We start from the raw sequence: 15,800 nt of genomic DNA on the forward strand, positions 1-15,800 counted from the left end.
GCACTTTCTCTCTCCTGACGGTTACACATCTGGACACGTGGCTCGCATCCAGCTGTACACGTGTCACCATCTGGAGCATCCTTGACTTGGGCGCCACTTTTTACTCTTCAGGTTTTTTTGGCTAAGTTACTCATGCATGACACAACTCAGTGCATAGCTGCCTTGGAGCGTGATCTCTTCTGAGTGGCGAGATCGGGTACCTTCGTATACACCTTCCCTGTGGTCTCGCCGACCGCCTTCACGATCTACTTTACTTGCTTCACCGTGTATGTTCAGGTAAGCTGTCTCCCGAGCTCATCCCCTGGCCAGCTAGGAAATGACTATCTGACTTCATCTTCGGCGATGTCCTTGTTTCGGCAATCTCTAATCACTTGGTCGCCTAGGTTCACATCTGGCGACTTCATCTCAAACCCGGTGACCGCCGGTTTAGGTATGCTAGAGATCGGAGCACGCCAACTTAATAACTGGCGACTACACGAGCCTCCCGACTTCCTTCCCTTCTGCCAGCCAGGTGTCCCGTTCAACACGCCTATATAATAGCTCGATGCCACGTCATCACTTCCGACTACCAGGGCGGTACACAAGGCAAAGGAACATGCCTTCTAGGAGTGATAGAGAAAGGGGTCACAAGTTTTTGCTATCAACCATTCTTCTTAATTTTAGTTTCTTTTTAAATAACTTTCAAATTAATGAATTTTATAAGTTAATCTATTAGGATAAGCAAGTCTCTTAGCAATTAATAGAGAGTAAAATATGATAGTATAAGTTATCTTACCTTATTATCTATATTTCATGCATACAATGGGACACTAAAAGTTTGAATGTCATTATCACAATAAATGAGTGGGTAACTTCATTCTCGAATTTGACAAATGGTTTCTTGAGTTAAGAATTCAATTACATATAACTTAATTATAGTGAAATGTTGGTGAATAACCCTTACATATAAAGGAATGAAAATAAGTGAAGAGTATTTAAAATTGAACGACTGATAAACTTGATGCTTGAGTCCAAGGTGTGATGGTTAATAGGTAGTTAGACACGGCTTCAAAATTGAGAATGGCACAAATATCCCCTTTCACAGTCTACATTCAGTACAAGGCTTATCCTCTTCCAAACTTTATGCATACAGAAAATGAAAATTAACTACTAAATATACAAATATATCATAAGGTACTGCTGCAGCTAAAAAGTCACAATAGTTTCTACTCAGTAAGCAATATGCCTACCATCATGGAAGAAAGTCCAAACTATTTGGCCTTTAAAAGGACTCAGTGGAGGGGAAAACTTAGTTGTTTTTAGGTTCATCCACTTCTTCCCATAAGGAGGATGGACAACAAGGGGTGGCAAAGGTATAGAAGAGATACAACCCCCTTTACACGTCTCTTAGGGGTTGAACAATAGGGGAACAAGATATACACTATTCTTTCTTAAGACACATTTGCTAATAATAGGACTAACTCCCTCATCTTCAAAGATTTCTACATAAACTCAGTAGTCACAAATTTGAATACAGGTTAAATTTTAATTGGAGTCTATGTGTGCACATTACTCATCACTGTCTAGACAAAACAGCATATCTCCAAACATTACATATATCTTCAACTACAACAATTTCAATAAGAAAATATGCAATATCTAATCCCATTTCATATGCAGTCTACTAGCTAGCCTAGGAACATAATTTATTTTCAACTGTTGTATGAATATGTTCCCCACCTTACATGGTATTAAACATCTCTTTCTCTGTTATGCCAATATGTTTCTGTTTGTGTCCTAATTCTTTCCCCCAAAAAGAAATTGTAAAAGACTGAAAGGGAATAAGGGACTTTGAGAGTGTGGAAAGCATGCTGCTATAATCATCATCCCCAAGAGAAAGACTTTGGCTTACTTTAGGTCAAGTAGCAGTTATTCAAATTTCTAGGACCCACAGACTAACCTATTGGTGGAAACGTGGATGGAAAACTGTGATGAAATGTTACCTAATTCAGTCATCTCTAGTACTGGACATAAAGTTCACGGTTTGAATCACTTTTAATGTATTTCCTTTTATTGGTCAACCAAAAGCAACCATAAGCATTGCTTTGCTACAAAAACAAATATTTTTGTTGCTTTGGATTCAGATAATCACATATTCACTAATAGTACTTTGTTAATAAACAACATTGTTTACTTTTGATCCATCTTGTCATGTATGTGCTTAATTTCAACTGTGATCAATATTGCTTATCTTTGGCTACTTGCTAGACTGTAATCAAATTGTTAGTGCCTTTCTTACCTAGTGTTCTCACTAGGCTTCCAACCGTTGCATGTAAAAGTACTTGGCAAAGTCTTTGCAAGGGTTTGCCATGTTTGTTGCTTCAATTAAATTCCTAGTAATTCGTTTAGTAAGTGGGTTCTTTATATTAGTACTTCAATGTGTCCTACAATTGAGTGAACTTTGTGAAAACGTCATTCATCATTTTTTTATTAACAATGTTTCAACCTTTACACACAAAAAAATCCAAAAACTTTCATTTCTCACTTCTTGCTCAATGTATAGCAAGATAAGCAGAAAGAAAATTATGCATCATAACAAAATTATATATCTTAAACAGAAAACAAGGGAATCTCAAGTAAAACCTAGCAAAATCGAAACTATCATTACAAGAAAATCATTAAATAGCAATCAAATTTAGAGACAAAATATAATTAGTCACTATATTGATTAAATTAGATACTATGTTAGAGATTAAAAAAATTACTTGTATCTAAAGTGATTTCTATTATTTATAAAAATTTGTAAAATAGTTTCTAAATCGGTATCTAAATTAGTTACTAATGTTTTAGTTACTAATATTTTAGATTCTAAATTAGTATCTGAAAGATTAAAAAAGACTAATTTAAAATATAAAGTAGTGAGTAACTAAAATCTTGGTAACTAAACCCTAAACCCTAAACCCTAATGTAGAAATTATTTTATAAATTTTATTAATAATAAAAATTATAGATACTAATATTTGTTTAGTTTATAAAATAGTCTTTAATTTAGTTAAATAGTAACTAATTATTTTGATATTTAAAATTAATTTTTATTAGATGTTTTTTTTATAGTGTATAACACTCTTTCCATCATCAGTTTCTTATATGTTCCTTAGTCTAAACTTCCTACTTGTGAAGAATGCCTTATAAGTCATAGATTTCATGATTATTGACTAATCACCAATGGCATATTTCTACTTCATATTGTAATATCATTAAGTCAATGGGTAATATCGTTCAAGATAAAACATTAAGATTCTTCTGCTTGTTGACCTTATCCAACGTTTTCTGCACTACAGGGAGAGTGCTATATATACAAAATGCTCACTTATTTGAATACTATCATTTCAAAGCAGAAGTACAGGTTTCTTAAACATATTGATTGAAGTTCAACTCTGATAATGAATAAGAAAAAATGTTAACAAAAGATAAAACACATTTTAATAATCTCTACATTTCAAAAGTATTATGGATGGAAGAACATCCTTCATTCAAATTAAAAAATATAACATATAAACTGGTTGGTGAACCCTTTTTTCGTCTTATATGCTATTTTCTGTTTTCTATAATGGTGTGTTTGGATTCTACTGTCGCACGGTCTTTGGATTAGTGTTATGTGCTTTAGGTGTGTTCACTTTGGCTTACTATTAAATATTTTTCTTGATCCCTATCAAAATATTGGAAGCATAGCGAAATATTAATTATTATTCCATTATTTGTATAAATAATCAATAGCTAACTAAAATTAAACATATGAAACAAGTCATAAATATCATCTTTGTTATTTTTATAAATACTTACAAGTAATATGATAAATATTCAACAATAAATCCAAACATCATATACATTAAAATAGACCAATTTTTACTTCGAAATATTTAAATTAAATAAAAAAATTTGAAAAATAACTATAAAATGGCTCGTGAAGAATTTAAATCCCACAGAAATAAATAAAATAAAAAATACTTATATAGTTAGATTTTCAACATCTTGATTCACTTAATCTTGTTAAATTTCTATAACAAGTTCTTGTTTTAATTAATTGATTTTAAGATTACAATTCATTTTAAAATTGAATATTAAAAAATCATTAAACAATAGCTGCTTTTTTTAAAAAATATATTATGTTAATTAAGTTAGATATTATTTTATAAATTAAAAAATTATTAATATCTAAAGTAACTTATATTAATATTCAACTTTATTTATAAAAAAATTAATTACTAATTACTTTAAATTCTAGATTAATTTTATAATCTAAAATAATTATTAACTAAAACTTTCATACGTAATGTTAGATACTAATTTATAAATAATTTTATATTTTTAATAATATAAATTGCATTAGATATCAATAATATTTAATTTATAATAGTAATAATTTTTTTTTTCTAAAATTAGTTAATCTTTTCACAAAGTCTAAATCATTTACTTTTTTACATTTTTCACTATTTTTGAAAAAAAATGTTTCTCTATATATTTTTTTGTCAGGCTAGTTTTGTTCTTAATATAAATTCAAAGACTTTAACCAATGATACAAGTGTTTTTAAAAACTTTTTCTCTATCCAAATGACTAACATCTTCTTCGTTTTTTTTTTAAATATCAAGAGAAAATAATTTAAACTATGAAATATGATTAAATCAAATAAAGAAAGGTTCGAAACTTAAAAAAAAAATCAACATATAAAACATCATAAATACAAACTTTCTTATATTTATAAATACATCCACAAGTAACGTGATAAATATACAACAATAAATCCACCATATAATCAAATTAGACCTATTTGTATTTCATAATATTTAAATTAAATAAAGATTTGGAAAATAACAATAAGATGGTAGTATAGTGAAGGATTTAAATCTACCAAATAACACACATATATATAAAGGCACCTTTTAACGATAAAAAGAAAATTTTATAATTTTATCACACAAAAGTATACATTTGTATCTTAAAATTATCACTAAAAGTATATATTTTCTAATAGATAATGATAGAGAAAAGTGAAGAAGAGGAAGGGTGAAAGAAATTCATAGTGAGATTATGGAAGAGAGAAGGTATATTTTTCATTGTTTTAAAAGAACTTTATAGAGAGATATTTGTCTCCCACAAAATTTAAAGATTGCAAAGACTTCTCATTCATACAGCTATTAAGAAGTCAACTCATTCATTCATATTATAGGTATTCATCATTTAATTAAAACATCATCATATCTATTTTATGATAAAGATAAATTGATAATATAAATTGAGAGAAATAAATCCAGCATTATGAGGAATGAAGTGCAACTAATAAAATGGAGACAAATGCGTTGGTAGACTTTTGAGATGATGATGTGCATCTAACATAAGGAAGCGGTTCCCCTGTCCCCTCAGACAGTTCCTCTTTGTATTCAAAAGAGAATGGGAATATACATAAAACAATTTTGCAGGAAATATAAATACCATACTTTTGGAGAAGAGTGGTGTGATATATTTAATATTTTATAATATTATTTATTTCTCTTTCTTTATAACTCCTATAAAGAAAGGCCTTTAATATTTTTTTTATTTAATTATAATAATAATATTAATAACAATAATTGTATAATAAATAATGAGTGATTTATGATGTATTATCTTTTTCTTTTATCAGCAAGAAACAATAAAATTAAAAAGGCTCAATTCAGGGGTGATTCAACTCTTATACAGAGTAAGAGAGTTCAAAGAGTACCTTTTCATATATCCATCAAAACCAAAATGAAACATCTTACTGTTTGCCCCAACACTACCAACTAAATAAAAAACAGAAAGATCAAGGATCAACTCTTATAGTGACATTAAATTGAATGCATACATACCAAGAGTTCTAGGCACCAGACAGAGAACGAGAAATTCACTGACCGTATCTTTGAAGATATCCAAGACCAAACCTTAACCTTTGTCAGGAAAAAACTTCAGTATGGTCAACCACTCCGCATATAAATAAACAATTACTCTTGTGTCTCCAAATCTCACTAACCAACGCAACCCAAACATTACCCATAATAAGATTAACTGAAGTAGACACATCTAGAATCTTGAAATGTTCGAAATGTGACCCAAGGATAATAAGATCAAACGAACTCACTTCTAACATGTTATAACAACGATTCCAAATTAGTCAAGCAACTCTGCATCCGAAGAACAAATGATTTGTTGACTCCTCTGACTCTCTGCACAAACAGCAAAGATTGCTCTCGACCCCTATTGATGTGATTTCACTAGCACAATTAGAATGATTCTTGACATTCTTAGGAATCATCTTGAGTTGGTTAAGAGCTAGGCACTTTATCATAGAAATGGATCAAGGTTCTATGAACAAGAACTCACCAAAACTAGTGCCAAAACACAAACTCATATAGAAGATCCAATTATTGTCAAATTGAACCAACAAAAAGAGGTAAAAACCAAAGGCACCGAATAGAATTGAATGAAAACAACTTTGAACCGAACAAAAATGCAATTAAAGCCAAGAAAACTGAATAGGAAAGTTGGAACAGAAATGTACCGAACCAAAACACAAAGAAGAATAAGAACAGCTGCTGGAAAACTTAAAAACCGAACCAAAAACAACAAGGAACAAGCTAAGACAAGGAATTAACAAAGAAGAAAGGAAGGAGAAGAGAATTGCTCATGAAGATGGATGAATGATGAATGATCTCGCCCTAGAAGTGTGGTTGCTCCTAGATGAGAGTGCTGCCGCCACTTGAGGACACCATGGATCCTTCAAGATAAGACTAGAGAAGAAGGCTCAAAAGCTTTCCAATGCTCACTCCAATTTTGAGTATAGTTTCTTTAGATAAATTCCAATATGAAATTTACAAAGAGAGCACCTCTATTTATAGCCTAAGGTGCTGAAAATGCAAGCTAAACAATTCAAAAACTCCCTCCTAAAAACTTCTAGAATTGGCGCCTAAAACAATGCACGAGGAAGGTGTGATCCCTTCTCTCACTTTGGCACCTCCTTATTTACTCCTACACCTATCTACTAACACCCCCCCCTAAGACTCCTAACTAAAGACTAAAAGATGCTATAACAAAAGAGGTTTCTAATGTTTCCCTCTAAGCACCTTCAACTAAAGAAATTACAAAAAGAGAAAATAAATGTCCCCTAGCTCCTAAAGCTTTGAACATGCTTCTTGTAAGCCTTTGAGGTGGGCTTTGACCTCCATGGGCGTCCTCCATTTGTGCCTCTACCTCTTCTTGATCTTGTTGATTGGCCTCCATGTTCTCTTGAGCTTGATCTCCATCACCTATCCCTCGTCTCTTCAGATTTATCTTAGAAGCAACCTTGTTTTTAATCACCCTCCAAGATGTGACATGAGCGGAACGAAGCGCCTTAATCCTCCATAAAAACTTGTACAATCTCGAGTCTTCCTCGCCCATTAATAACCCGTAAGCGGACTTGACTGAAAACTCTGCTGGCTCACTATCCTTCCAAACCCATCTGTCTAATGTTTCCAACTAGAGCTTCTTGTTGGAAATCATGTCTAAGAGCTGGCTTGCTTGATCCTGCTCCCAAGCAAAAAGACCCCTTCTCTACCTTAAGTTCCACTCCCAAGCCCCATTAATTCATATTCCACAATCACATAGATTTGCCTCCTTAAGAATAGACAAAGAGAATAGCCTTGGAAATCTACTTTTCAAGTCTCCTAAGACTACCCAATTGTCTGACCAAAAAAAAAAAACATCTCTCCCGTTTCCAACCTCCCAATTCAAACGATCTTCAAACTTTCCTCCCCATTCCTCAGACCTCTAGACCTTCATCAAATCTCTCAACCACAATGAGACCTTGATATTATTAGTTCGCCGCTCCTTCAGGCCTCTCCATCCTCCATACTTAGATTTAATGACCTCCCTCCACACCCCCCCATTGTCCAAATTCAGACGCCAAATCCATTTTCGCAGCAAGGCCAAATTAAACTTCCTAACATTTATAATACCAAGCCCACCCGCCTCCCTGGAATTACAAAATTTATCCCAAGTAGCGGATGCTCAAGCCCATGAAGCCCAAGCCCAACAAGGGGCCCAAGCCAACAAGGGGTCCAAGCCCAACAAGGGGCCCAAGCCCAACGAATCACTAGGAGCATGGCAAGAGCTTTGGGACAAGAGTATAATAAGATGGCTCTTCTTATTTCTTTTATAGAATAGGGGTGCGGATGTAATAAATAGGTGTAGGTAGTAAGGGAGGTTAGGGGGGAGTGTAGATAAGAGTTAGGAGGTGCCAAACTAGGAAGGAAAGTCACACTTCCTTCATTGTCTAGTTGACGCCGAATTTGAGTAGCATTTGAGGCTCATTTGGCTTTGCATTTCAGCACCTACTAGGCTATAAATAAGGTGCTTCCCTTTGTATTTTTCAGATTGGAATTTTATAGTAGAGAGACTATACTCAAATTTAGAGAGAAATTGTGAGTCTTGAGTCTTCTTCTTCCTTTGCCTTATCTTGTGAGCAATGGTGAGCTTCAAGTGGCGGCACTCCTTCACTTATCTTGGATCAGGGTTCCAAGTGGCGTGAATGGTTCTTCCAATTCTCAAATCCAGCAAGTTCCCTTCTATAAGTGCTCCTTCTTCCTTTTCTTCAATTTCCATTCGGTAGTTCTTAATTTCTAGCGTTTTTCCTTCATTTGTACCGTTTGAATTTGTAGTTCCAGCTTTGTTTCCTTGGTTCTGTTTGGTTCAGTAGCTTAGCATTACATTTCTGTTCGGTTTATCCATTCTTGTTCTTCACTCTTGTTGTTTGATTCCATTTGACAATATATGGACTTCCATATGAGCTTTGGTTTGGTGCAAAGTCTTGGTGAGTTCTTGAATTAGAACATTGATCCAATTCTAAGTAAAGTGCCATTTCATGACCAACTCCTGTTGCTCCTAAGAATGTCAAAGAATCATGTATTCTTGTTATTGCATTCACATCACAACCCATGCAATCTTCCTCCCTTTTGACCCCAACCCCACAAAAATTTCATCTGCAGGCACACAATCTTCTTCAATACAGTAGAGGACAACTTGAAAAGAGAAAGATAAAACAAAGGTATTGACGATAAAACATACTTAGTCAAGCATATTCTCCCCGTCATTGAAATGTATCTACCCTTCCACCTACCTAGCCTGCTCTTTACTCTATTGACCACTTCATCCCAAAACGCAACCCTCTTATGACATCCCCCAAGTACTTAAAATGAGTTCTCATCACGTTGCAATTTAGAATTGTCGCAAAGCGGAGAATCTCCGTCTGATCCACCCCAATCCCACCAAGTTTACTCTTAAAGAAAATAAATTTAAGACCAGATGGCAACTCAAAAAAATTCAAAATAACCTTTATATTAAATATGTTTTTGATATTTTCCTTACAAAAAAACAAAGTGTCATCAGCATTTTGGAGCATATTTACTGATGGAAGAGTGCCTTAATTCCGATTGGATTTTCTTTTTGTAGAGATGCGGAAGCTTCAGGGATTGAAATGGACAAGGAGCTCACGTAGAGTTTTGGTTTCCTTGAAGGTGAATGATAGGTATGGAGAGTGATAGGTGAGGCCTAATCACTTGGTCTAGTGGAAAATTGAAGATCAAACGTCTATCCTAGGGAGGGTAGGAGACAATAGTGTAATTGGCACAAATTTTGCAGAAATTCACTCATTGATTAATCTTCCAATTACATGAGCCAAGCCCTTTTATTTATAGTGTGAGAAGCATTTGAATTTGGCGCCCATTCCTAGTCACAAGGGAAGTGTGACTTGGTTTCTTTCTTTGACACCTTCTTTTTATGTCACATGGAAGGTGTGACTTATCTTTATACATTTGCACCTCTTTTATCTATATTTACACCTCCCTTTATGTTCTACTAAAAACTACTCAAAAGTAATTACAACAAGATGTTGAATCAAGTGTGTTCAAGTTTTGAAGAATCCAAATCCTTAAAGTTTGATGGAAGGCTGGATGTGCTTGCTGTTGCTGAGTTGTTTTAGAATAGGATCTGGGGTAGATTATCTGTGTAAATCCACTCTTGATTGAATCCAAAGCTTAAGCATTCTCAAACCTTTTAATTGAAAGTGTTTTTCAAACTAAGTGAAAAACAACCTGTTGTTTTGTCGAAACAACCGATTGTTTTATACTTAGGTGTTTTTAGAAAGGTTGAAAACTATTTTTGATGGTTGACTTGCTGTCAAACCAAAACAACCGATTGATTCGAGCATTCAACCGATTGTTTGTTTTGAGACCATAATAGAAAACTGTTTTGTGCTTTGACTGAGCTTTAAATGATTTTATAACTGAGTACTCTCCAGTTTTAAATGGTTTGACCAGTCTTTGAAAGCAATAAATAGTTTGTTCAGATTATGTAACAAACAGGAACTGAGATGTAATAAAAGAAAAATAGATTTGAGTTTTTCATTGATTTTGCTTTTGAAGAGTTGAAGATTGCTTTGAGATTGCTTTGATAAAGAGAGTGTGGAATAGGATTTTCATCTTGTAATGATTTCAGATCTTTCTGTAACAAGTGTAATCCTTTTGTACTTTGAGAAAACTCTGTGTGTGAAGCTAAGAAGTGTTGTGTGCTCTTGACGTTGTCAAGATCAACATTCTTGATGGTGTTTGTGCTGAGCCAAAGGAAGTGTGTGTCTTGAGGGATCAATGTGACTTCTTTGGTGGTGTTGTAAGTAATCTAGGGTTGATTGCTTAGTGGATTCCCTAGTGGTTTATGGGAAGACTGGATGTAGCTCTTGGTTTAAGAGTGAACCAGTATAAACCTGTGTGTGCAATCTCTCTATCCCTTGAACTCTTTAATTCTAGTTTAAATTTGTGAACTGGTATAAACAACCGATTGTTTATACGAAACAACCGATTGTTTTTCTGGTGCTGTGCTAAATTGCTTTATGTTTTGGCAAACTGAATTCTTAATCAAGTTTTCTCGAAGTAATTTCATTCTAGACTTAAAAGTTTACGAAAATCCTCTTTAAATCATTCACCCCCCGTCTAGTTTAAAGCCATACATTCTAACAATTGGTATCAGAGCTTGGTTCTGGAAATTTATTCAAGTGTGATCCTAAATCTTTTTAAATGGCTAAAAAGTTTTCTTTTGGGGAAGGTGTGATATGATTCCAATAGCACAATATGAATGATTCTTGACATTCTTAGGAATCATCTTGAGTTGGATATGAGATAGGCACTTTATGATAGAATTGGATCAAGGTTCTATGATCAAGAACTCACCAAGACTAGTACCAAAACCCAAACTCATATGGAAGTTCCATGTATTGTCAAATTGAACCGAACAAATTGAATGAAAAGGCAAAAGCACCGAACAAAATGAATAAGAACAGAATTGCACCGAACAATTAAGCTAGAAAAGAAGAAGAAACAATAAGGAACAACAAATAGAAAAAGGAACCGAAGCAAAACAACAAGAACACTAGAAAACCGAACTGAAAAACAAAGGAAACAAGCTAAGACATGAACATAAAAAGAGAAGGAAGGAAAGAGAAGAGAAAGCTCATGATGATGGAGGATTGGTTGGATGATCACGCCACTTAGAGGATGGAGACTCCAAGATGAGTGTGCAATGCCGCCACTTGAGGTAACCAAAGAACTCTCAAGATAAGACTAAGTGAAGAAGACACAAAGCTCTCCAATTCTCTCTCAAATTGAGTAGAGTTTCTCTAATTCAAAATTCAAATCTGCAAAATACAAAGGCAACACCTTAATTTATAGCCTAGAGGTGCTGAAATGCAAAGCTAATTAAATTCAAAATTCCCCCCAAAATACATGAAAGTGGCGCCAAGCATGAGGAAGGTGTGACTTCCTCTCTCACTTTGGCACCTCCCTATTACTTCTACACCTCTCTACTAAACGCACACCCCCCTAAGACTCCTAAACTAAAGACCTAAAGATGCTTTGACAAAAGAGGTTTCTTATGTTTCCCTCTAAGCACCTTCAAACAAAGAAATTACAAAAAGAGAAAACAAACGTCCATTAGCTCCTAAAGCTTTGAACATGCTCCTTGTAAGCCTTTGAGGTGAGCTTTGAACTCCATGAGCGTCCTCCATTTGAGCCTCAACCTCTTCTTGCTCTTGATGATTGGCCTCCATGTCCACTTGAGCTTGATCTCCATCATACTCCCCGAGTTGGAGAGAATTCGACCACGAATTCTGGAGACCTACAGAAAAAGGAGTTAGATCACTGATATTAAAAGTATGACTACCTAAGAATGTATCAGGCATATCTAACTCATAAGCATTGTCATTAATCCTCTTTAGGACTTGGAAAGGTCAATCCCCACGAGGCATTAGTTTGGACTTCCTTTGAGTAGGAAAATGATCCTTCCTCAAATGAAGCCAAACCCAATCACCTTCCTCAAACAACAATGCTTTTCTCCTTTTATTGGCAAGTTCAGCATGTTAGAATATATGGCCTTAAACGAGAGGGGGGGTGAATTGTTTAAGAAGGATTTTTGAAAACTTATAAGCTTAGAATATAAAATACTTCAGAAGAACCTTGATTAAGGATTCAGTTTTTCCAAAACAATAAGCAAAAGCACAAAGCTGGAAAAACAATCGGTTGTTTTAACGAAACAATTGGTTGTTTATACCAGTTCCAAAATATCAAACTGAATTAAAGAGATAGGGATAGAGAAATTGTACAAGTTGTTTATACTGGTTCACTCCAAACAAGAGCTACGTCCAGTCTTCTCAGAAACCCTGAGGATATCTACTAAGCAATCACCACTTGATCACTTACACCACAACCAAGAGAATGACCTTGAACACCTAAAGAAACACACTCTCCTTGGCCAACACTAAGATTGTTGATCTCGAACACCTCAAGAACACACAGCCAATCTCAGCAACACACACAAACGAATTGTTCAGCAGTTTACAAAGATTACACTTATTACAGATGGAAATCTAAAATCAATACAAGTAGAATCCCTATTCAGCACCTTGATCAATCTCTCAACTCTTTAGCAATCTCAGAATACTTTGAAAAACTCTTTTTTTTTTAAAAAAAAAAACTTTGTTTCAAGATTCTTAATATATCAAAACTGTTTTTCAGAATATATCTAAGAATATAGTTTGTTATCAAATCTTCACAAACTCTTAATTGCATTTAAAATAGATTGGTCAAAGCATTTAATGACTGGAGCGTATTCAGTTAAAGCATTTAAAGCTCAGTCAAAGAAAACAGTTTTTCTGTTATGGTTTTAAAACAAACAATCGATTGTTTCCTCAAATCAATCGGTTGTTTTGTTACTTAACAAAATACACCATTCAAAAACAGTTTTCAAACTTTCTCAAAACATCTAAGTGTAAACAATCGGTTGTTTCGACAAAACAATCGGTTGTTTCAACTTAGTTTGAAAATCATTTTGCTTTGTTAAAATTGAGATGCTAATTGCTTTGAGATTTAATCTAAGTGTTGATTACAACATTGAACTACCCCAGAACAAGGCTGAAACCAGCACAGTAGCATCAAGCAAAGCAGAGGCTTCATCATCGTTCAAAGGATTTGGATTCTTCAAAACATTGAACTCCACTTGGTTCAACAATCTCCCCCTATTTGATGAAGACAAATCCCTGGTGCTTGTGTTGTACTGATTAAATCTGAAGCAGTTTCTGCAGAGAAAGCATTCATACTATCCAAAGCTTCTTACAGCAGCAAGTTGGATTTCACTCATGAAGCATAATAAACAATCGGTTGTTTACACGAAACAATCGGTTGTTTCTATCAGCAGCAGCAGAAAGCAATTTTAAATTCAGAGATTTAAACATTTTATGCATATAAGACATAGATATACAAGAACCAATAATTCTCCCCCTATTTGTCTTCACAAATAGACTTTAACATGTATTAAAAACAGATTTAAGAGAGATTATTAAGATCGAGAATACCTAACTCATTTCTTAAGAAGAAAAATCTCTCTTTTGGCAAAGGCTTTGTGAAGATGTCAGCTAGCTGCAGTTTGGTCTCCACAAACTTCACTTCACAGTTCCCATTTTGCACATGTACCGTCCCGTACCCGGGCGTTGACTAAGTCAAGGTCAAAGTCAACACCAGGGGTCAAAGTCAACACAAGGCGTTGCCTAGGTGAAGAGACGCTAAGTGCCAGCGTCGTTAAGAAGAGGCGTCGCCAAGGCAAGGCGTCGCCTAGGTGAAGGCGTCGCCTAACCAGGGCGTCCCCAGATCAAACATTACTAAAGCAAGGCAATCACAGTGTGGTTCCTCGATACCCATGGGTAGGAAAGACCATGGAGGGAGCGACGCCGTGGGGAGGCCTCAGGTCCCGATAACCCGGGGCAGTGATAAAGAGAAGGAAAAGGTGGCTTCAAGGCCATAGTGATAGCACCAGTGTAGGGCAGCCTGACTCGTGAAGTACCCCTGCCGCCCCAGAGACGCCTTTGGGACAGATACGACTCAAGAGGAAGGTCACGCCCAGGGTAGCCGGGTGCAGGGTACGAGAGGAAGGCAGATACGCTCTCAAAGTGAGTGACTAGATGATTGGGGGCATGAGTTGGCACCCAAAGAGTCACCCCTAGCGCAGTAGCACTCCCAAGCAGGAGGACTCACACGTAGAAACGTCCCCAGATGGGCAGAAACGCCCCCAGATGGGGTCACGGCGTCGTGAGGCCCTCCACGTGTTCGACAGCCATGTCAGAATAGAAACACCCTTTAGTCAGGTGCCAGGTAATTAAAGTCATTCAATACAGTTTCCGTTTCGAGCGTTCAGGCACTATAATGGCTCCCAAGCGTTTCAACGTCTTAAATGCGCTACGTTTTCTAATTAGTTACGCTGATTGAGTGCGTTACATTTTTAATTAAAGGCGCTTTAAATGCTTGGGTAGTTTAAATAGCGCTGAGAATGTTGGAAACGGGGTTCGAACTTTTGGGCAAATTTACCAGAACTCTCTAGTTGCTTGCTCGTGCCTTGAGGTTACGTACAAGGGACTGGGGAAAGATCTTTGCCTGAGGGAGAAAACATACACACAATACACAGTTCTTTTTACCACCTTCAAAGTGCCATACGCGGTGCTCAGAGACGGAGGTGCACAGTTTTGGTGTTTCTTGCTGGCTGACTTGAGCGTCGGAGTGCAAACGGCCGCTAGGGCGCCCCTTTGTCCTCTTTTTTGCAAGAATCCACAGGTAACCAGTGGGAAGGAGTCCTTAGCTGACGGTTGAGGTCGCGCACGAAGACGTCCCAGTCAACCGGACGGAACAGCACATGATCTCTTATGAAATGATGTCTTATTTCAATATGTTTGGTCCTTGAGTGCTGAATTTGATTTTTGGTAAGATTGATTGCACTTGTGTTATCACACATCAAGGGAACTTTGCTGATTTGTAAACCAAAATCTGCAAGTTGTTGCTTGAGCCATAGGATCTGTGCACAGCAGCTACCTGCAACTATATATTCTGCCATGAGAAAGAGCAACACATGCTTGCTTCTTGCTATGCCATGAGATTAGGCTTGAGCCAAGAAGGTGACAAGTGCCACTTGTGCTTTTTCTATCTAGCTTGCAACCTGCAAAATCAGAATCTGAATAGCCAATTAAATGTATTGGAGAGTGAGAAGGATACCATAGTCCTACAGAAGATGTTCCTTTGAGATATTTCAGAATCCTTTTTGCAGCTTTGAAGTGTGACTCCTTAAGATTTGCTTGATATCTTGCACATAGACACACCGCAAACATGATGTCCGGTCTACTTGCTGTGAGATAAAGCAATGATCCAATCAAACCTCTATATTTTGTTTGATCTATACTCTT

The sequence above is a fragment of the Phaseolus vulgaris genome, chromosome 5 (assembly GCF_051622355.1).
Source record: "Phaseolus vulgaris cultivar YP4 chromosome 5, ASM5162235v1, whole genome shotgun sequence".
NCBI lineage: Eukaryota > Viridiplantae > Streptophyta > Magnoliopsida > Fabales > Fabaceae > Phaseolus > Phaseolus vulgaris.